Consider the following 20734-nt stretch of genomic DNA (forward strand, 5'->3'; position numbering starts at 1 on the left):
ATAAAAATTGCCGTTACTTCGCGAAAGACACGAGATTTTCACCGCGACTAATTATTAATTAAATATTAATTAAAACGCGAATTTGCCAGCTTTCCATTCTTTAAACACCGTTTTCGGGGCCTTTCTATTTTCGCACGCGATCAATCGCGACCCGTCTGGTCACGTGGTCGAGAAGTTTTTCCGCCCCTGAAAGCTGGATATATTTTTTCTTCCAAGCACTCTAGGGAAGTTGATCGATTTACGTTGAAAGAAAGAATGTTACATGAAAATCTCATTAGTTCAAGTTTGGTGGTAAATAATTGCGCGGAAGTTTCTCCCTCACTGTTTCTGTCATTGCTCCCATCAAGTGATAAAATGTAAGTTCACGGGAAAGAAGTTTTATTAGAGAGTAAATAGTGCATTGTAACGTTTGAAACCCATGCCTTGGTTTCAGTTTTGTACAGGTAGAGGGCCCCCTTCCAGCCTAGACCGCAGCTTGGACCCGCCTTTTTGTCCTCATTAAAAATGAGGATCTTTGATAAGTTGCTGCTTCATCGTTGTTGTTTGGATAAATTGTATCCACGAACAGCCACGCGTAATCTGCCGAGTTGCCACTTGTGCAAGTTAACCGTGAATTCATATTTTCCGCTGTGCGTTACTAGAGAGTCCCTGTATCGTTCAGAGTCAAGGCATGTAGAATCTGATGGCCTGGTCAACATGCAGGGTGTTAATGAGCCAGACTTCAGGGGTCGATGTTTTGGGTCAAAATAAGACTTTCTTGCCCTAAGAGATTTCTTCTGAAAATTCTCTTTATCGACGCTAGTTTCGTAAAGCGGCAAATTTTTTATTTAAAAAGGTAAGCAGTGTGTTTTACCGTCTAACTATGAAATTGTAGGCATTTGAAACCACACAAAATGAAAAGTACCCCTAAAGTTACCTCTAGAAGGCAATTTTTATTGGCATTTGACGTTTGGTGACTGAGTTATGGGCAAATTCAGGGCGTGAATCCTCAATTTTGATGGTCTGTACCGTCGAAAAAAGAAGAAAAAAATTTATAGGACAAAAAAAATCTTATGTTGACCCAAAAAATTGATCCCTGCTGTCTGGCGCATTAATCCTGGGACAACTTGTATTTGAGACTCCCATCGTGGTGTTAAAATTAAACGATGCAAAATATTACAATTTTCGATAAACGTAGCATTTATCCACTTGAGTAGACGTTTTGCGTCACATCACTGCTGCGACACTGCGACAGTATAGCATCTTCAGTACGGTCAAAAGTTCGCCTCCTATTTCACATATGTTCACGTACTTGACGTCCTCAGCGCAATCAAATTTTTGCCTTCACGGTGCATACATAGGCAATTTCTCGACATAGAAGCACGTCGATTTGTATCTTGTTTCGAAGTATTTTTTCCCATAATTCTCTTAATCTTTGATCTTCATTGCCATGTCTCCTTGCTCTTTAACTTTAAAGTACGGTTCTATTATCTCACAACACGACGGAGCAAAACTTAAAATGCCGTTATTGGAAATCTCATAGCTTAAATACTAGATGGACCCCTAGACAAAGTGCTACTTTAAGCCATATGTTATTTCGACCGCGTTTCGCAGGAAGGAACCAAGCCATATCAACGATTGCCAAATTTAACGGGGCATTTTAATTTCTTACAAGAGAGCCTTCTGTGCGGGTTCCTTTGAAAATTTTAAGGAATTTGCTTCGTGCTATGCAGAAAATTCACTGATATTTGTACGAAAATCCGCACAACCGCTTTCATGTAAAGAAATAAATTGCGTGATTGCATCTGGCAATATCTGACGTGGCTTGGTTCCTTTCTGCTTAATGCAATCCACTTGGGCTCAACTTAAATTTCACGTAGAGCACGATTCGCGCTATGAAAACAAATCTTTTTGAATTTTTTGGTGGACGGAAACTACTAAATATACTTACAATGCCATAAAAGACTCTAAATTTTTAAAAATGTCCGTGCGGAACCCTGAGTCTGAGTCCTCCGTAGGTTTGTTTTTAAACTCGGGGTGTCCCTCAAACCTCCCCTCAAGGGGCGGCGAAACTGGTCTTGCACCCGGCTAGGAAATTCATAAATCCGTCACTCATACATTATACGTCCATTCCATTACTTCGCCGTCTGGTTAATACAACAGGAATGTTTTCCTGGTAGGAAGTGGATGGCGTGGCACGCGCGGCGCGCGGTCATTATGACCCTAAATATTCTGAAATACGGTTTGTATGCGCGGCGAGGGTGAGTGGTCGGGTGAACAGACGAAGCACTCGTCGTCGTACGTACATATGAGGCTCTGTATGAGAGGGGGTGAAGGGGGAAGGGGGCATAGTAGAAGAGAGCAATGCAATTGCTGATGTCTATTCGATCTAGCGCCAACGTATAACGTAACGTAGCCCGAAAGTGATGTGTACTGTGCCGACTACGCTTTTCACCATCTCGATGAAGGAAAATGCTTTATGAATGTTTGGATAGTGTCAAATTTTTTCTAAAAAAATTTACAGTACTTTTTGGTATCTATACGACACGTAACCGCCAATGTGGGACCAGATCCCTTCGAGAATCGAGCACCTTGACATTTCTGTCTCGATCCCATGTCTCCACCTTCTCGTTGGGCACCCTTCGCGACTGCTCCCACGATGGACCCAATCTAGATCCTTCCTCGGAAAACTGTCTCCCACCATTCTCTGAATATGACCATACGTAGTTATGCCATTTCCCGGAATCAATTCCAAATCTCGAAACTTTTTCCGGAATCTTCGAAGTTCCTGGTTCGGAATTTTTACGGAAGTTCGGGGTTTTTCGTCAGTTTGACTGATTTTTGTATCCAATTTGACGATCTCCGGAACTGAATCCGGGCGTATTTCGACAATTTCCCCCCGAACTTTTGAAAAAAATCGGACTTTTTCTCGGAACTTTAAGAAATCGGAAATAATTCCGGGCACCCCGGGATCTTTGGTGAAATAAAACGACAGCACTGACCACAGCACATAAGGTGTTTGGAAGTTGTGTAAGTTGCAAAAAGATCCCCGCTGTTTAACGACGTCCGCATGATTCAACTTCGCGCTCAGCTCCAGCGCCGCCGCTTCGGAACCCGCTGTTAATTATCGAAGGTGGCGGTCGGATCGGTGTGAACAGGAGGAAGGGAAGGCCGGCAAGAAAATTTTGATTTGCAAGTTTGCAAATTATTGGGCGCGAGGCGTCATCTAGATGTGGGAAGAGGGAATTCCCAGGACATTGGGCATGGAGCGTTCGGTTGGCGGCGCCTGACCTTGGCTTATATTCAAATCGAGCGACCTCGCGGACCTTGTCTCCAGAGTCGCACGCTAGCGCGAAGACGAGGTCAGTGCGGCGGCCCGCGGTTCGGCCACTGTGCGTGGTGTTTATGTCGACCGGCCATTGACCGCGCTGCGTTGGGCGTTGGGTCCCGCGTAGTCCCGTAACAGTGGGTCGATTTTTGAAAGTTTATAGCAGCACGATAAGACAGCGAAATGCGATATATTGAGTGGTTAACATAGGGTATTATCTGGACGGTCGCCTAAGAGACGGACACAAAGCTGGCTCTCTTATCCTTCGGGCTGATTGTCGAAATTGAGAGATAAAGCTATAGACAAAGGAGACATATCGACGGTGAAACTACCAAACCACGTATCTCGTTTGCGGTGTTTAAAAATCTACGCTCACATTTTATTTTTTTGAAGTAGACCAAATCAATATCATTCCTTGAAATTTTCACGGAATTTTCTCCGCACAAAGAGGAAAAATCACAGAAATTTTCAAGACTGGATGTTAAGTAGTTTTTCATTTAAAAAATAAAGTATGACAGGAAGTCTGCGACGTCGCAAACCGAGATACGTGGTTTGGTAGTTTCACCGTCGATATGGAGTATGAAGCTATCCTATTTGTTGAAATGAGTGGTTCTTATAGACTAAGGGGGTAAATGATGGACTTACTATCAGGTCCCTCTTGGGTTGCCATTAGTCAGTCTATTACCTACGTCCTTTGTCTATTGCAACCACCCGCTTTCACCTATAGGATCCCACCATATCATTTTGGTCTTATTTGTCTATCTCTTTGTCTATCAATTTCAACAATCAGCCCGCTGCGGATGATTGAAGATTTTATTGCTGTTTTTATTGATTTGACGAGTCCTTTATTTTTGATGAATTATAGATTTTTAATATTTGTATAATTTATTGTGCTCGGTACTAGATGGCTTGACAAACAGGGCTATGCCCTAGTCGTTCGTGGAAAAAAAGAAGAAGATAGGATATATGCTTTCATGCTGAGGAGAATCATCGTATGAACCTTCAGACGTTGCAAAATTTCCTTTGGTGAATCGTGAATTTTCGGGGAAATTTGTTAATATTTTTCTTCCAATTTTTCCAATAATTTTTTTCGCAATTTCACCTAAAGTTCCTGAAAATTTTAAAGAAAAATATTCCTAGCTTTCCTCAAAAATAAAAATTTTACCGGAGGAAATTTGGCAACTCTCGAATATTCATACGGCGTTCTTTGACACGACGGTGTGGCTTGTCTTATCGTATCGACATAGATTCAATAATCGGGCCGCGCAGTTCGAGTTCAGAGCGCTTAATGGCGCTGCCCATGCAGGCCGATCAAAATCTGCGAAAGGCCGAAGGAACCGACCCACGTTACCTTAATCTTGCGTTAGAGGATTAGAATACAGAATAGAATCCGAAATACGAAATCCGATCTATTGAACTGTGCAGTAAGATGATTATTGAAATTGATAGACAAAGCAATTGACGAAGAAGACAGAAGAAATATGGAGCGATCCTGTTGGTGGGAGCGGATGGTAATGGGCAAAGGTGGTAAGTATTAGACTAACTAACGGCAATCCAAAGAAGACCCTGTAGTTTGTTCATCATTTTCCCGGTTAGTCTAGGACAACCACCCAGTTCAACCCATAGGATTACTCCATTTTCCCCTCGTCTTCTTTGTCTATCACTATGTCTATATCGATTTCTAAAATCAGCCCACACAGATGGACTCTCATTGCAAGTTGTAATATTTAACCTACTATTGAGTTGGGCACAATTCAATTGGTAACTCTACTGTAAATTGTTCACGCGGAGCCCTAACAAAACACGGTTCTTCTGCAGATCAGTTATAATTTTATTATTCCTCTTAAAGTTCCTTATTTTGGAAAGATTTAAGTAGCCATTATTTTTTTGCGAATAAAAAATTTGGTGCGTTCATTCGGAATGGTTCATGGTTGTTTGCTCATCGCTCAACTGAGAATTTTCTCATTTTATGCTCGGTGACTTTAACGAAAGGATAGAAAAAACAAGGTCAAAATTTAGGATGTTCATTTAACACCGGGAAAGCAGTAGTTTGTAGAAATAACTGTCCTATCTTTCGAGGTAAACCTTTTGTACCCGAGGTAAACTAATGTTGTTTTACGTTAAAACAATTTTGAAACTAGAAATAACTGTTCTGTCTCGCCTACTCACATTATTACTTGGAGAGGTAACATAGGAATATTATATTAAACTTTGGTCGCGCAGGCCCCTTTTATTGGCAGGCCGCACCTGTAGTTAGTGACCGAAGTCTAGGCTAAAGATCGAAAAACAAGGGTCGATATCAAACATGTCTGTTCCTAAAGTATCGAAGTAACTGAATCCTCCGTTCGTGGAACGCAACTTTCGATTCACAGAATAGAAATTCAGTCCTACCAACCGAAGAGGATGGTTCTTTCGACCAAGGGTCCAGCTCTCTGAACTCCTGCACAAAACTGAAGTTGTGCGTAATGCAGTCCATCGCGCATTATTTCCGGAGCGCATCCACCGACGCCTATATCCAACATTGCCAAACTGTACAGTAAAAAATACATACTTAACATTGATTTATATGAGGAAACAATGCTGATATTCCGCACAATCTGCCGGCTGTGTCTACATTGACAAAGCCGGCAACCAAGATAATACAGTCGATGGAAATCTCGTCAGCGGACTTTTGCAAACAATTGCCGCTTTAAGTGAGCAAATTAAAACGATGACAGAGCGAATGAGCGGGCTGGGAGCAGAACTTACCTCGATGACTAACTCCGGCCCGTGTTAAATCGCAAATGGTCTTACTTCTGTCATCAATTTGGTGGCATAGAAATCTGGAGGCCTGACTAGGGACGGATAGATTGAGTTCCGCTTTACTATGAAGGATTGTCCCCACCAGCACCGGCACTACTGATGTCACAGAGCCTGGACGAGATTGATGCATTGAATTGGTTTTAATTTGAACGTTTGATGGAAGGTGCAGTTGATTCTGCTGCGGTGAGTAATATCGCAATAGCAACCCTAGTAGCGATGGCCTTCGAAACATTCTTCAGCAACTCTTAAGAAAACAGTTAAAATTATCGTATTAGGAAACCCTTTTTGGCTATTTTATAAGTCAAATTTAAGAAAAATATGGAAAAAAGTTTTTAACAAACTATTAAAATATCATTGTGGTTTTTTAAAATAAATTTCAAACATTCTAGGTGTTGACAAACTATAATTGATATTGTAAGAGTTTTTTTAAACAATTTTTTACTGAAATTTTACCGCTCGTAAATTTTACTTTAAAAAAATAGCAAAAAAGGGTTTTCAAATACAAATGTTTCACAGTTTTTTTTTAAAGAGTTGTCTTTTTAAATAGTAGAAAAGAGAATTCTAGATTTTCTTAAAAGTTGTTTAAAAGTCGTTGCTACTAAAGAAAGATACTAAGATGTAAAAAATTAAAGAAAATAAACATAAAAGATTCAAGAAAAATGGAGCCATCCTATTGGTTGAAACGGGTGGTTGTATAGACTACAGGGGTAAATGCAGGGATGATCATAAGGTCCCTCGAGGGTTGCCGTTAGAGGAACTCTAATACTTGCCTTTCTTTGTCCATTGCAATAATCAGCCCGATGCCACTAGAAAGAATTTTTCTGCAAAAAAAATATGAAAATAAAAAAATTCCAATTTGGCTGAGTTGATTCGTTCTCAAGCGCAACAATATAATTACGCTTTCCTCAAATTTCGCCCCCGTCTTCAAAGTCTGTTTCTAATCAGCGGAATGAGCACGGATTAAAACTGTGTGGACAGTGACAGTGACAGATCTATTGACAGGAGATCAGCAAATACTGCTCAGAAGCCTGTCTATCATTGGGGTCTTAAATCGCGGTCCGGTGGGTAGAGTGTGGATGGAGGAAGAAACCTCGACATCATTTACGACCCTGGGCTCCTGGCATTGATCCGATCAGATATTTTTGGCCGAACTAAGATGTATGAAGAAATAAATACTTAAATGCAGGGCCCACCGATAAATAATTTACGCTAATTTTATGGTTTTTGACACTCGCCTACTCGTATCCCCTGTACCACTTGGTTGAACGACTATTAAAATTATTTAATTTTAAATAAAATTCAAGGTCCAAAAGCATCACGTCATGATTACCAAATTTTTCCTGAAAGTAAAAGATTATTTCTAAAACTTTTAATTGTTTCTCATTGGAATTTGCATACCCGTTAACAGAGGTGGTGATAAACTGGTCATTGAGGGGGCTTACTCCTAAAAACCAGACTTTTTCACTTTTCTGCACCTTTGGCTGACTTTTATCGGACCGCACATAAAAGTTTTTAAGCAAAAAAATTGTTTTTGCAGCGGGAGTTTCAAAAAACCATGTCTCTATCAAAGTATTTTATAAAATTAAACGTTGCTCTTCAAAACCCACCTTGTGTTTAGATTCACCCGTTCTTGCTTAATAACGACGATACTCCCTCCTGTTTAGGTAAACCTCACCGCTAGTTGGACCGTTTAAGCAGAAAGGAACCGAGGCACATCAGCTATTGCCAACTTTAATGCGGCAATTTAATTTTTTACGTAAAAACAATTTTGCGGATTTTTGCGAAAATTTCAGTGACTTTTCATCATAATACGGAGCAAATTCCTTAAAATTTTTAAAAAGTCCGCATCAACGTCCTTTGTTAAAAACTAAACTGCCAAGCTAAATTTAGCAATTTTTGATGTGGTTTGTTTCCTTTCTGCTAAACGTGGTCCATTTCATCATACTTTTGTCTGGGAAAGCCGCTCGAGATCCAAACGATTTTGGGAAGTTAGCTATGGTGGCTAAACTCTGCAGCAGGCCGATTATTGAAATTATAGACAAAGCTATAGACAAAGAAGGCAAATGATATGGAGGGATCCCATTGGTGGAAACGGGTGGTTGCAATTGACAAACGAGGTAGGTTATAGACTAACGAACAGCAACCCACGAGAGACCCGATAGTTAGTCCATCATTTTCTCCCTTAGTTTATAGGAACCACCCATTTCAACCAATAGGATCCCTCCATACTCCCTATGTCTTCTTTGTCTATAATTTCAATAATCAGTCCACAGAACGCTTTAGAATGATGTAAAAAATGATGCGCCGGGCTGATTCGGGCGCGGGTGGTGCGGTCTTGACCTTCCAGGTTCCCTGATGACCGGAAAAATAGAGGGATCGAGCGGCGGGCCTGCGCCCCTTGCGCCCTTTAGAAGATATGTTATCCCATTCGTCCTGCAGGAAGATGCTTGGTTTTTGGTTTTTCCGGGCGATTTTTTTTCGGTCAGTTGATGACTCAGCTGCCCAAGGTGTATGTCGTCATGGAAATCGCCGCGGGTGAGGGATTTACGGCGGAAGCGCAAAGTGCATCGTCGCACCGGCCGCGCGCCGCTTCGCGTGTAGGTTCCAGTGACGCCGTGTAACCGTATGTGAGCTAAGCATAGAGTACATAGGGTCGTAATGCAAGTGGGGGAGCTGGCGCCACTTTTAAGCATTTTCCAGGTTCCGAATTCCGAGATTCCTGTGCGGCGCCGGGTCCCTTTTTCGATACATAATCGATTGTTTGCGATACACAGGGACCCGGCCATATTCCACACAGCAAATTTGGGTCGAATATGTATCGAAAAAGTGACCCCGCACACCGGGCTCGGAACTCGTCGAGCAGAACATGGCGCCAGCTCTCCCACTTACATTACGACTCTATGTACTCTATAGAGCTAAGCCCGTGTCCAGCTCACATACAATGGCTTCTATCAATGACGTCATTCTTATATCGGATTGAACTGAACAGATGAAAGAGATACGTTGCGGTAGGTATTTCAGAATAATGGACCACTAGACAAGGTTTGACCCAGAAATGAACGTAACTTGTCTTCTCTTCAAAATTTTACCTAAAATACTATGCACGCAAAGAGAAGTTTTTTCGTTGCGCGATAGTTTTTTAGGTAAAATTTTGACCAAGGTACAATGAGAACGGTAATATCTTAACTAAAATGTTGAATTCAGTATTTTTCGTTGAGCCAATCGTGTTCTACGTGAAAATCCGGTGGAGAATCATGTATCAGAGTGCTTAAATTCGTACCTTGTTTAATGGTCCATTCTAAAAAAAAACGAACATAAATAATTTTCCTAGCTTTTCTCGGAAGAAATATTTTATCGGGAGAAACGAGGCAACGTTGGAATGCTCACGGCGTGCAAACATAACATGGGCTTTTTAAGCCCCATTACTCGATTATATTCCAACGCGAGTTCGAATAATCGCGCCAAACACAGTGCGGCCGGCGGCGGCGCGGCGCGGCGTTAAACAGATATTAGCGCCTGCAAGACTGCAGGAATACTTCACGCATTACGCTAAACAGTGCGGTCAGCATTAAACGCATGTTAGCGGCTACAAGACAGCATTAATACTTCTCGCATTGCGCCTAACGTAGAGCAGTTGGTCAGGTGGTATGAAGCGCAGGTTAGCGCCTACAAGATTGTGAGAATACTTCAAGCATTGCGCCTAAAACACAGCTCGCGCCCTTCCATCGTAGTAATGGACCACTAGACGAGGTACGAATTTCAGCATTCTGATACTTGTTTCTTAACCAAAATTTTACGTAGAACACGATGCGCACAACAAAAAATACTGCAATTAACTCCTTACGAAGATATTTAAAGATTCTTGATGCGTGAATTCAAACCACCCGCTCATGAAAACTTAATGCTCTACGTGATTCACATCGCGCGCCGAACGTTATCATGACAGTCCCTGCGATATAAAAATCTGGCAACCTCAATCTTGACGCTTTGGCTCAGTTATAGCAAATTGCTAATAGTTTGAACAATATATGTTGGAAAATGAACATTACTCGATTGAGAAGCTTGAAGGAACCGTTGTAGTGCGCGATTCGACTCGCATAGAGCTTTGAGTTTCTTGTGAGCGGGCAGTTCAAATTCCTCGTAACCAATGTGAAATAAAAACGTTAATTTCTTCGTTAGGAATTGGTTTCAGTAATTTTCGTTGCGCTAATCGTGTTCTACGTGAAATTCTGGTTAAGGATCATGTATTAGATTGCTTAAATTCGTACCTTGTCTAGTGGTCAATTTCTCAGTGTCAGATCTATCACCAGCGATGCGGTGGACACAATATCCAACCAATGTACAACGCGAGCCTGCAATCCTCAAAGGATCGTGGAGACTTTCCTACCTTCTGTTAAAGTTCCCATCATTAAATATCCCTCATTGCAATTCATCTACTGAGACGAATCAAACATCAATTGCCAGTTTTAGCTGCAAATATCGTGTCCGAATTCGTCCGTTTGAACGTTCTACTGTGCGTTGCTGTCCCTCAATATTGATGTTTTCGGTCTTGAAGAATCCGTGTGTGAAGCGCGGGCGTTCGGCAAGGCAAAGTTAATGAGAAAAAAACTGATCAAACTAAAGTATCGCGTCGAAATTTTCTTCTATTTATTTGAAACCATTTACGAAAATTCGCGGAAACCCTTTGGAAAAACTGTGTGTAGCTATTTGAAAACATTGAGTAAAAATACAGAAGTGGTGCAAAACGTTGCAATCAGATGAATACGCTTTCTGTTGCATGCACTGAATGCACCCGTTTTTGAATCCACTTATTCCTTAAATAACTTAAGCATAATTGTTCTAAAATTTAAATTCACAACCGCTTTTGAGTAAGTTGCGATCTTGTAAACGGTGACTCTTTCAGTTTCGCTTCAGAATACGATGACCGAACCAAGGGACTTAAAATACACAATCTGATCCAGCCGCCTGCGCTCTCTTCTTTCAAATAAAACGTAGAGCCCAAAAACAATCTTATTATTTTTTCAAAATAATATTCCTCGGCATTTTTCGAATATGCGGCTCGATTTAAAAACCAAAATTATGAATTTTTTGGTCAACATCATTCTACAAGGCCACTCACAATGGATACAGAAGAGCGCCTTCAAATCAATCCGTAAACTTAATGCAAAATTTTGATACCACTATTCGTGCGTCACGGCAGTCATTTTGCATACCCGGTCATTTAAAGGCGAATCACTGACTTCAAGCAACGGGGTACGATTTACAGCAATGTAATTCGATATCGATGTCCTCATCCAAAAGGCCCGACTCCCCGGGGGCCGCCCTCCTGGCCCCTAAGGAGCCAAAGCCCGGGGCCGCCCACCTGGCCCCCAAGGAGCCAAAGCCGGGGGCCGCCCATCTGGCACCTAAGAAGCCAAAGGCGGTGGTCGCCCCCCTTGCCCCTAAGGAGCCAAAAGCGGGGTTCACTCCCCTGGCACCTAAGGAGTCAAAGCCGGGGGCCGCCCACCTGGCCCCTAGGGAGCCAAAGCCGGGGGCCACCCACCTGGCACATAAGGAGCCAAAGGCCCCCCTGGCTCCTAAGAAGCCAAAGCCGGGGGGCCGTCCACCTTGGCAACTAAGGAGCCAAAGCCGGAGGCTCTTCTTCTTCGCACGGAGAGGAAAAATCACGGCAGTTTTTCAGAAGTGCCGTTAAGTAGTTTTTTATTTAAAAAATCAATTATGGCAGAAATTCTACAACATCGCAAACCGAGATGCGTTGATCGCGGACTTACACCGTCGATTTGAGGCTTTCATTTGCGAAACAAATCATTCATCCTAATTTTCCTGAAAACTGCATAGGTACGCTCGAAACAAATTTTAATATTTGACGAATACCACCGTACAGAGGTTTGTGCGGGATTTTTCAGGAGATCGTAGTGTTATCTCCTGTCTTAAACACAGTAGTGGTACAATAGCTTTTTTTCGTCAGGCTTATAATCTTTCATTGCTATTTACATCTCGAGTTAAAAAATATAAAAGTTAGTAAATTAAACCGAGAATATACCAGAAAAAGTAAGGAGATTTGAGGTAAATGATAGAGCATGACTAATAAACGGTGCGCAATGAACTATCAAATAATGCGAGCGACGATACCTCAGGACTGATTTTCACAGTTCCTCTGATAAAAATCTACCGTTATTTAAAATTGGCTTTGAACAAGGTCGGTATGGATCCATTTGTTTGAATATGAACGAAAATATGTAAAAACACACACATGCATGACCCTCCGCACTCAAATAACGGTCTATGATAACAGCCAAATAACAGTTATTTCTATGATCTCTCACACACCCAGGAAACTTGTCTTCCGCATGAAGCATAAAACAGAAGGTACACTCTATGAATTCTTTGAAAGCAAAGAAATGCATCGGTACTTACCATGATTTTAAGGTACTAAACTTTCAGTCTACGAAGAAACTTGACATTTCGTCGGAATTTAACATTTTGTTACAAAAATACATTACAAACAGTTCAACCGTCGCGGCCCGATTCATGACATGCAATTATTCAATAACATTCACTCTTTCATATGAGTAGTTGCCGTCTCTTATGATTTTGTTTGGTTCCGTCTTATTGACCTGTCGCTTCGTTGCGCGAAAATATGAATTGTTGCATCACACAAGATTGAAGGCTGTGCGAGCACGACAACTTTTCGATAAAGCGAGGTGACTTTCATCGTCGATATTAATTACTAAATCGAGAGGAATTTTGATGAATACTACGGTAAATAATTGAATTTCCTGTTGATATTCCTGGAATCCTGTTTGAAACAAACTGGAAGTCTATTGCGGAACTATTCAATGAATTTTCCTTTTCATTCAAATACATATCGTGCCTCTTTACCTTATCTACAGATGTCCATTGCCAAAGGTCATCAAAAAACGAACCATCCAGGAAATCATGTCCAAGTGTCAAGACCTACTCGATGTGGACTTTTGCCGGATCAGTTTATTCAAAATTAGCCAGATCTGGCCTTTACTGAACTCTGATGTGCGTGCATCTTTTTTAAACCAATTCAATAATTTCGTCCAGCAAATTCTCTTACATGATGAAAGGAATAATGGTAGAATATCTTCTAGTGCTGTTTGTTCTGTATGGCAACATCGCCAAGACACGATTCCATCGTATTGGATCATCCGGATACATTTCCTCTCCACTGCGAATCGTGTTCCCTTTTATTTACTTCCACGCGCCACCTTGATGGCGTATCATTACATAAATGTATGGATTCTTGCATCGCACAGGATTGAAGGCTGTCGAAGAACAATACGATTTACTCAGCTAAAGCCTGAGGCGCTGCAACGTTTTTTAATTAGCAGCGTTCATGGCACCACAAAACGATTTTTTTTGTAAGCAAACAAAATATGCTTATGCAGATGAAGCCTCAGATTGTGGAAATAATCTTAGTGCAACCAATCAGGCATTACACAAGCTAATTTTATAGTTTTTTGAGTCCTCACAAAACATCCTTAAATCTTTGACTAAGCGATGAATTTTGGAACCACGAATGACGGCTAAGTGTACTGAATGATACGGAGAAGAATCAAGTTGCATTTGGGGGAGGAAGGAGTAGGCGAGGGTATATTAGTTTCACTATTCGAGCATTTTCTCCTGTCTAAAATTCAAAGTTGGAAAACTGTAAAAAACGTTTTAAATGAATATAATGATTGATTTGTGTGCAATTTTATCTTCAACATGTCTTATGGGCGAATAAAATTTTAAATTTATTTTCGGTTCATCTTGTCGCGAACCGGTTGGTACCTACCAGTTAAACTTTGTGTAAATGGGTAAATACATTCAGATCAGTTTCTTAACTTTCTCAAGCTAATCAGCTTCGATTGGAAAACTGCAGGAGTGGGTTTCCCGATATTTGACGGTTTTGAGTTACCCGCATAAATAAGTTGTAAGAGATGCCTTTTTTCTCACATCAAAATATTCTACTCGAAAAAAATTCAGAGTTACCTGAAATGTGATTTTAATTGCCGCGTAAGTCGGCGCTGATTCCCAAAATGCTGACCTCTATGTGATTCTATTTGACTACATAGATAATCAGTGCTCAAAGCGAGATTAAACACAGTGATATGTGTCATTGTGGCACGGAAAAAAATGGATCGCTGAATCAACAATGAAATTGTTAAAAAAATACGTCCGACTTGTTTTAAATGTAAATTTTACAATAAAGGAGATCTAATTTAAAGACAGGTGTGGTTAAATTAACTCCATGAATTCACCGGGGAAAATTCTCGAAAGGGCTAAGAAAATCACACACGTAAGTTTATACTTCAAAAAAGCATAGCGTGACATAAAATTTTCAATTTGCAGCGTCTCAGATCGAGAGTCATAGTTTGGTACAACTTTAACATCAATATGTTTTTGAAGTGAATTAAACCGCCTATCAATGTACTCCAATTTGGTCATGAGTAGTTTTATTTGTATTTCTTAAAAATTAGCGAAAGTGCATCGTATTGCTGTGGATGTGACCAGATATGACCAGATATATTGAACCTTCAATGCTCCTCAAGTTTCGACTTTCCTCCTAAAAAAACATGAATATTCGTGAATGCTTTCGAATTACATATATAAAGCCTGAAAAGATATGTACATCGACTATAAAACAAAAACGATGACGTCATCTGATAGATGAATAAATGATGATAAATGATACTGATAGCGATAGTGATCATGATGAATAATGATAGAGAAATGATAGAATTATGGATGCAATAATGCATAGTTACGGAAAAATATACAGACCACCTTTTTTAGTCCGGTAGAGAAATTTTGGATCACATATCGTCTCTCCTTGGAAAATCTCCTTTTCTATGACAATGGAGCAAGGCCTTTAAAGCAATCGTATGCACGCACAATCGTGGCAAAAAGTGCGCAAGTTTTTGTGTGATAATGTGGATCATAGAAAAATGTGTGGGTTCAAGAATTGGTTAATTTAGTGCTGTGACGCCCCCTGGTGAATGTATTTTTTTCAAGAGTTGTTTATCTACGTATTTACCGAAAGTCTGAGGTAGTCAATCATCTCGGTTTGCTAACTCCATGACACTTTTATCCGCCTCGACTCAATAATTAATTCGTCGCTCGGCTGACATAAGGGCGTAACTACACATTGAGATGAGCCCGGAATAGTATTATATTGTATAGACAATGGGGTTCATTGCTGATTGTAGTTGTGCCTCTATGTCAGGCAGGCGACGAACTGCTCCTTATATCCCAGCTCGAATAGTTTTTTCCGCTAATTTGATGTGACTCGATTAATTTTTTCTGTCTCATTTTCATTCATTCAGCATTCAGACATACTCTTTCATTCATAAGACTGCTGAGATCTGCTAGAGAGTTTAGTGTCTACATTCGAAAACCGTTTTCACCCTATTACATTATGATATTTTTCGTATTCAGCCGAATAAACTCTCATCATTAATTCGCTCAGTAATTCGTTCGGTTGATTAGATGTTGTAGAGATTATTCACCACCGAGCAAAAGCTGCAGATAGGATCGGGATTGTGTTAAGGGTTAAATCTCTTGATTTACCAAAAAATATATTGTCATAGATGCTGGTAAAGGCAACGACACCGTGAGAGTTCTCGGTTATATCGGATTGGATCTAACAATAAAGATGTCTTAACAATCATGGTGCGACTTAACGTATCTCCGAAATTAAATCAACAGATTAGGTATTTTTACTAAAGCAACTTTTTTTCGTCAAAAATGGGTTAAAATATACACATACACTCCCCTTCATTGCCTTTTATACCTCACAATGTCATCTTTTATTACGTCTAGACTTTTTTTTTGTATATTTAAAATCAACAGAAATTACAAAATATTTCATAATTTAAGAGCCGAAGAAATGACACTTTCGTTGGCACCAGCACCAACAAATCAAAGGGGATGCTTTCTGAGTAAACAGCTGAGCAAATGAAAGCACACAATAATGAACTTGATCCTGGCGATAACCTGTTCAATCAACATTTAATGGCGTTACCTGAAAATCCTGGCACTTGGTGACACCAAGTGCCAGTGCAAATTTCTACAATATCACACACCAAGTTGGTGTGTGATATTGTAGAAATTGTGGAAAATAAACAAGCGGGCCCAGTTTCCCAGCGTCAAAGTACGGGCCCTAATCTCGTTCAGTATTCGCTAAAGAAGATGATGATTTTCTCTGCTACTCGAGTCACTCAAAAGTATTTTTAAATTATTTGTGTTTTGAAGAACTGTCGAGTCTTAGCTCAGTGGAAAAAGATGAAGAAGGACGGAAAGTAGTATTGTATTTTCTCTATTCATGTATTTTATTTTTCTCTATTATTGTATCAAAACTGCTGGCTTTTATTTTTTAAAAAATGAGAAAAAAAGGAAAAAATTACAAAACAAAAGTGTGTTTATGTTTAGATATTCTGTCTTCCCATTTACGGGAAACAACGCTAGATTTTTAAGACACCTTGATGCGACTATTCGTACTTATTGGCAGTGCGTGTTGCATTGAGAATAATTGAAGGAGTTTTAATTTTTCTCATGACCTCAGCAGTTAGTGCAATAGTTCTTACTGTGCTCTGCAACCTATTTTTCTGAAGAGATGGAAGGATTAGTGCAAAAAAGAATTCGATTTGTGGAACTTCCTGTCAAATCTTACTTTGGAGAAGAGAAAATTGTCAGGTGTCATTTGTGAAATTTTGCGTGATTTTCTAGTGGACTTTTTCAAATATTCCCCCAAATATGTTCTGCGAACAGATCGATTGAACTTTTATTTTGATCGAGAATGGCAATTGGTAATCTCAAAAATAATATTAAACACGATTTGAAAAATCACCAATTTTCAGGAAAATTTGTGAATATTTTTCTTCCAATTACTCAGATGATGTTGTATGTAATTTGACCTAAAATATCTGAAAATTTCAAGGGGGAATATTGATAAACTTCCCTCAAAAATGAACATTGCAACGGAGGAAATGTGGCAATTTCCGCATTTTCATACAGCGTTCTTCGCAGCACGGTAGAGCCAGTATATCAATTTGTATGAAATGATCAAACGGATCTCCTTCTTTAGGACAAAAGACGCGCCAATCCAGAAGAATGAGTATTTGTTTTCTTATTTTTCCGCCTGACAATAAAATTTATAAATTGTTCACGATTTTTTCCACGAAAGTTTAAGGTGCCTGGGAGCAATGGTCCTGCTTTACGCCGGCACGCGACGCGATACAATAAAGACGCAGCTTCTAACCGTCAACAGCATGACGCTGCTGCCACATTCCCTCTCTCTAGTGCATTCACTGTATAGCTCTCTCGAGAAGACAATTAAAGCTTGCATTTGGACAACGGGTCTCATCGAACCCCCTAATTTTAGTTGCAAGGAAGAATTTGCTTCCGATTGGCTAACTTTTCTCATCATATTTCGGGTACTAGCATCACTCGGGTACTAGCATCACTCGGGCACCAAACACTTTTAGCATTGAAACAAACATTATCAAAGTATTTTCAAGCATTACGAAATGAGGTAAGATTTCGGAGTTGTCTCCCCAAGACAAATTGCCTTCATTTCAGCTCAGAGCCCCTGAAGAACACAGAACTCCCTGACGGGTTGTGGGAGGACCGAGTACTGTGGTGATTAGGCGTCGCAGAGCGTCAGAGCGACTATTATGTATTTATGTTACAGGTCATATAATTAAGGTTCATCCTTAGAGACGGCATATTTCCCTCTACAAAATATACTGCTTCCCCAGTGTCAAACGAACGTTCTAAATTTTGAACTCATTTTTTTCTATCCAATCGTTAAAGTCTCTGAAGATATAATGAGGCAACTTTCAGTCGAGCGATGAACGTAATGCAAACAACCATTATAAACCCTATTATAAACACCCCCATTATAAACCCTATACACGTAGTCCCCTTTTAATAATCAGTCAAAAGGCGCTCTCCCAAAAAGTTACTATTCTTTTCTTTTCGTCTCTCTTCAGGATGCCTTCGTAATTGTGCACCGAAAAAAATACTCCGGCCGCGGATGTCGTACTAACGGGTAATATAGACACACCGTCCGCGCTCCGGGCTCAGAGGCCGAGAGCTCCGGGTGTGGCAGCCGGAGCAGTCATAGGTACGGCTCCAGCACCCGGAACTATCAGCCTCTGAGCCCGGAACGGACGGTACGTCTATATGTATAGTCCGTAACTTTTTTCCATTGTGCGATATGACGGAGGGTGGATACTGCGGAGCGGGACAAAGCGACAACTGCGGATGCTGGTATTGACCGTGGCCATGACCGTGGTCATCGTCGTGCTCAGCTCGCGCGCCTTTTTGAATACGCAACCGGCAGGAACTGGGGGCATCCATCGCATCGGCGGCGTCGCGGCGCGGCGGCGGTGAATCAACTGCGAATCGCTCACTGTTTACTCCTTGCTCGCTCCTCGCTACCGCATACATGCTGCCGCCCCGCCCGCGCCGCGACGCGACGCGACGGTCTGCCGAGCATGCGAAACCCGACAATAAAAAGCACCTGGCTCGCATCTTCGTCTGCATCTGTGACGATTTATATCCCCCCCCCCCCCTGTTACATGTTAAAAATGCTTGCGAGCGACCGTATTCAAAATTCCATGCTGTCCCATCGAGCGATGTTCGAGGGATTGCATAATTTCGGACCAAGAAGTGGCAAAGAGAGGGATCTCTAAGGTTTTAATCCCTTGCAGCTGATTATTTAAATTGATGGACAAAGCTATTGACAAAGAACATGAGGGGAAAATGAAGCGATCCTATTGGTGAAAGCGAAGACGGGTGTTGCAATGAACAAAGTAGGTAATAGCGCTAACGGCAACCCTAGAGAGATATCATAGTTGGTCCAGCTTTCTCCCCTCAGTCTGTTACAATCACACGTTTCCACCAATAGGGTAGCTTAATTTTCCTTCAGTCTACTTCTAGTCACTGTGTCTATCAATTTCAATAGTCAAGGGCTCTTCTTGAAAGTTTTACCCTTTAACCCTCTTATTGAAAACTTGTCTTTGTGAATAATTATTTTGGGAGCACCAACAAAAAAAAAAACAGTTCTTCCGCAGTTGGGTCCTAATTATTTCTCTAATACTTTCTTATGTTGCGAAGAACCAAGCAACTATTGTCTTGTTGCCAATAAACATTTGAGTGGACTCACTTGAAACATGTTCGATTCCAATGGTTGTTTGCATTACGCTCATCGCTCAACTGAAAGTTTTCTCATCACATCTTCGGAGACTTTAACGATAGTATAGGAAAAAATGAGGTCAAAATTCAGGATGTATATTTGACATTGGGAAAGCTGTACTTTGCAGAGTAAATTGTTCGGCCCGTGCCATAATATAGAAATTCAATAGGTTGTGCGTAAAAGTGCAGGAAAAGATTGAACACACTATAGATTGTATTCGATAGTAGTTCAATGTATCGATGTATTCGCTGTACTCAAAACAAAAGAGGATAACCCCGAACAAAAATTTCGTGATTCTTTGGGAAAAGCTGAAAATGAAAAAATTCCTAAAAATTTCATTTCTCCGTGCCATTATATACTCATAAGAATCAAAAATATATATCACAAGAAACCCGTTTCCTCAGATTACTCAATGGACTTGAGGCTATGTTTATATGTTGAACCAATCGATATCGATAAAATTTCACCTGTTTGATGTATCGGACACGATCCATTGCTAATTGAATGTCATTTTGTTTTAAATAAACCATCACTTCTGACTCATCCATAAAAACACATATCTACACAGGTAAACTAATGGCACCTATGTATATTATTTCTAAAATAAACCAGAAATAAGTTCTTCCTTCTTGTAAAATGGAGTCTAATTGCAAGTCGGGGAAAAAGTGTCAGAAATGCCACCTTGGCTGTTTCTTGGAATGCAGTTGGAAGTTAACGCAAATCTTGCTCCTTTGACGTAAGGGCGCGGTTTATCTTAATTTCCATGTGAGTCTTGTTTTCCGTATACCTCTATGATTCCCGGGGCTCATGTGAAAATAGATGTATGCCCTTTTATTAGAGAAGCGACGAAATAATTGTTTCCCAAACGCAGGAACGTAATATCATTCAAAGGTTGCAACATTGACAAAAAATTCAAATTTTTATAAGAATACTGCCGTGCTATGGAAAAACGCCGCTGAACCTTCTGGCGTTGCCAAATTTTCTTTGATAAAACACGAATTTCCTGGTAAAATTATGAATATTTTCCTTCCAATTTTTCAGGTAATTTTGTTCGCAATTTTACCTCAAGTTCCTTAAAATTTCAAGGAAAAACATACATACCTTTCCTCAAAAATAAACATTTTATCGAAGGAAATATGACAACTCTCGAATGTTCATACGGCGTTCTTCCTTAGCACGGCAGAATAAGACTGTACGATTTCTGTTCAAATGCCGATAATTTTGGCGCTTTATGGCGCACCATAAAAAAATAAAATAAAATAAATCTTCGTTAAAGTACACTTTGCGAGAGGAAATTTTGCAACGTGGAAAAGGTGGTTATGTTCTTTTATTCGGAAAAAGACGAATTTTTACATTGGTTTTGTTCTTATTGCAAAAAACTGCTGCGGACGGTTTTTAATTGCACTCCTTATCCC

This window comes from Bemisia tabaci, chromosome 2 (assembly GCF_918797505.1).
Source record: "Bemisia tabaci chromosome 2, PGI_BMITA_v3".
NCBI lineage: Eukaryota > Metazoa > Arthropoda > Insecta > Hemiptera > Aleyrodidae > Bemisia > Bemisia tabaci.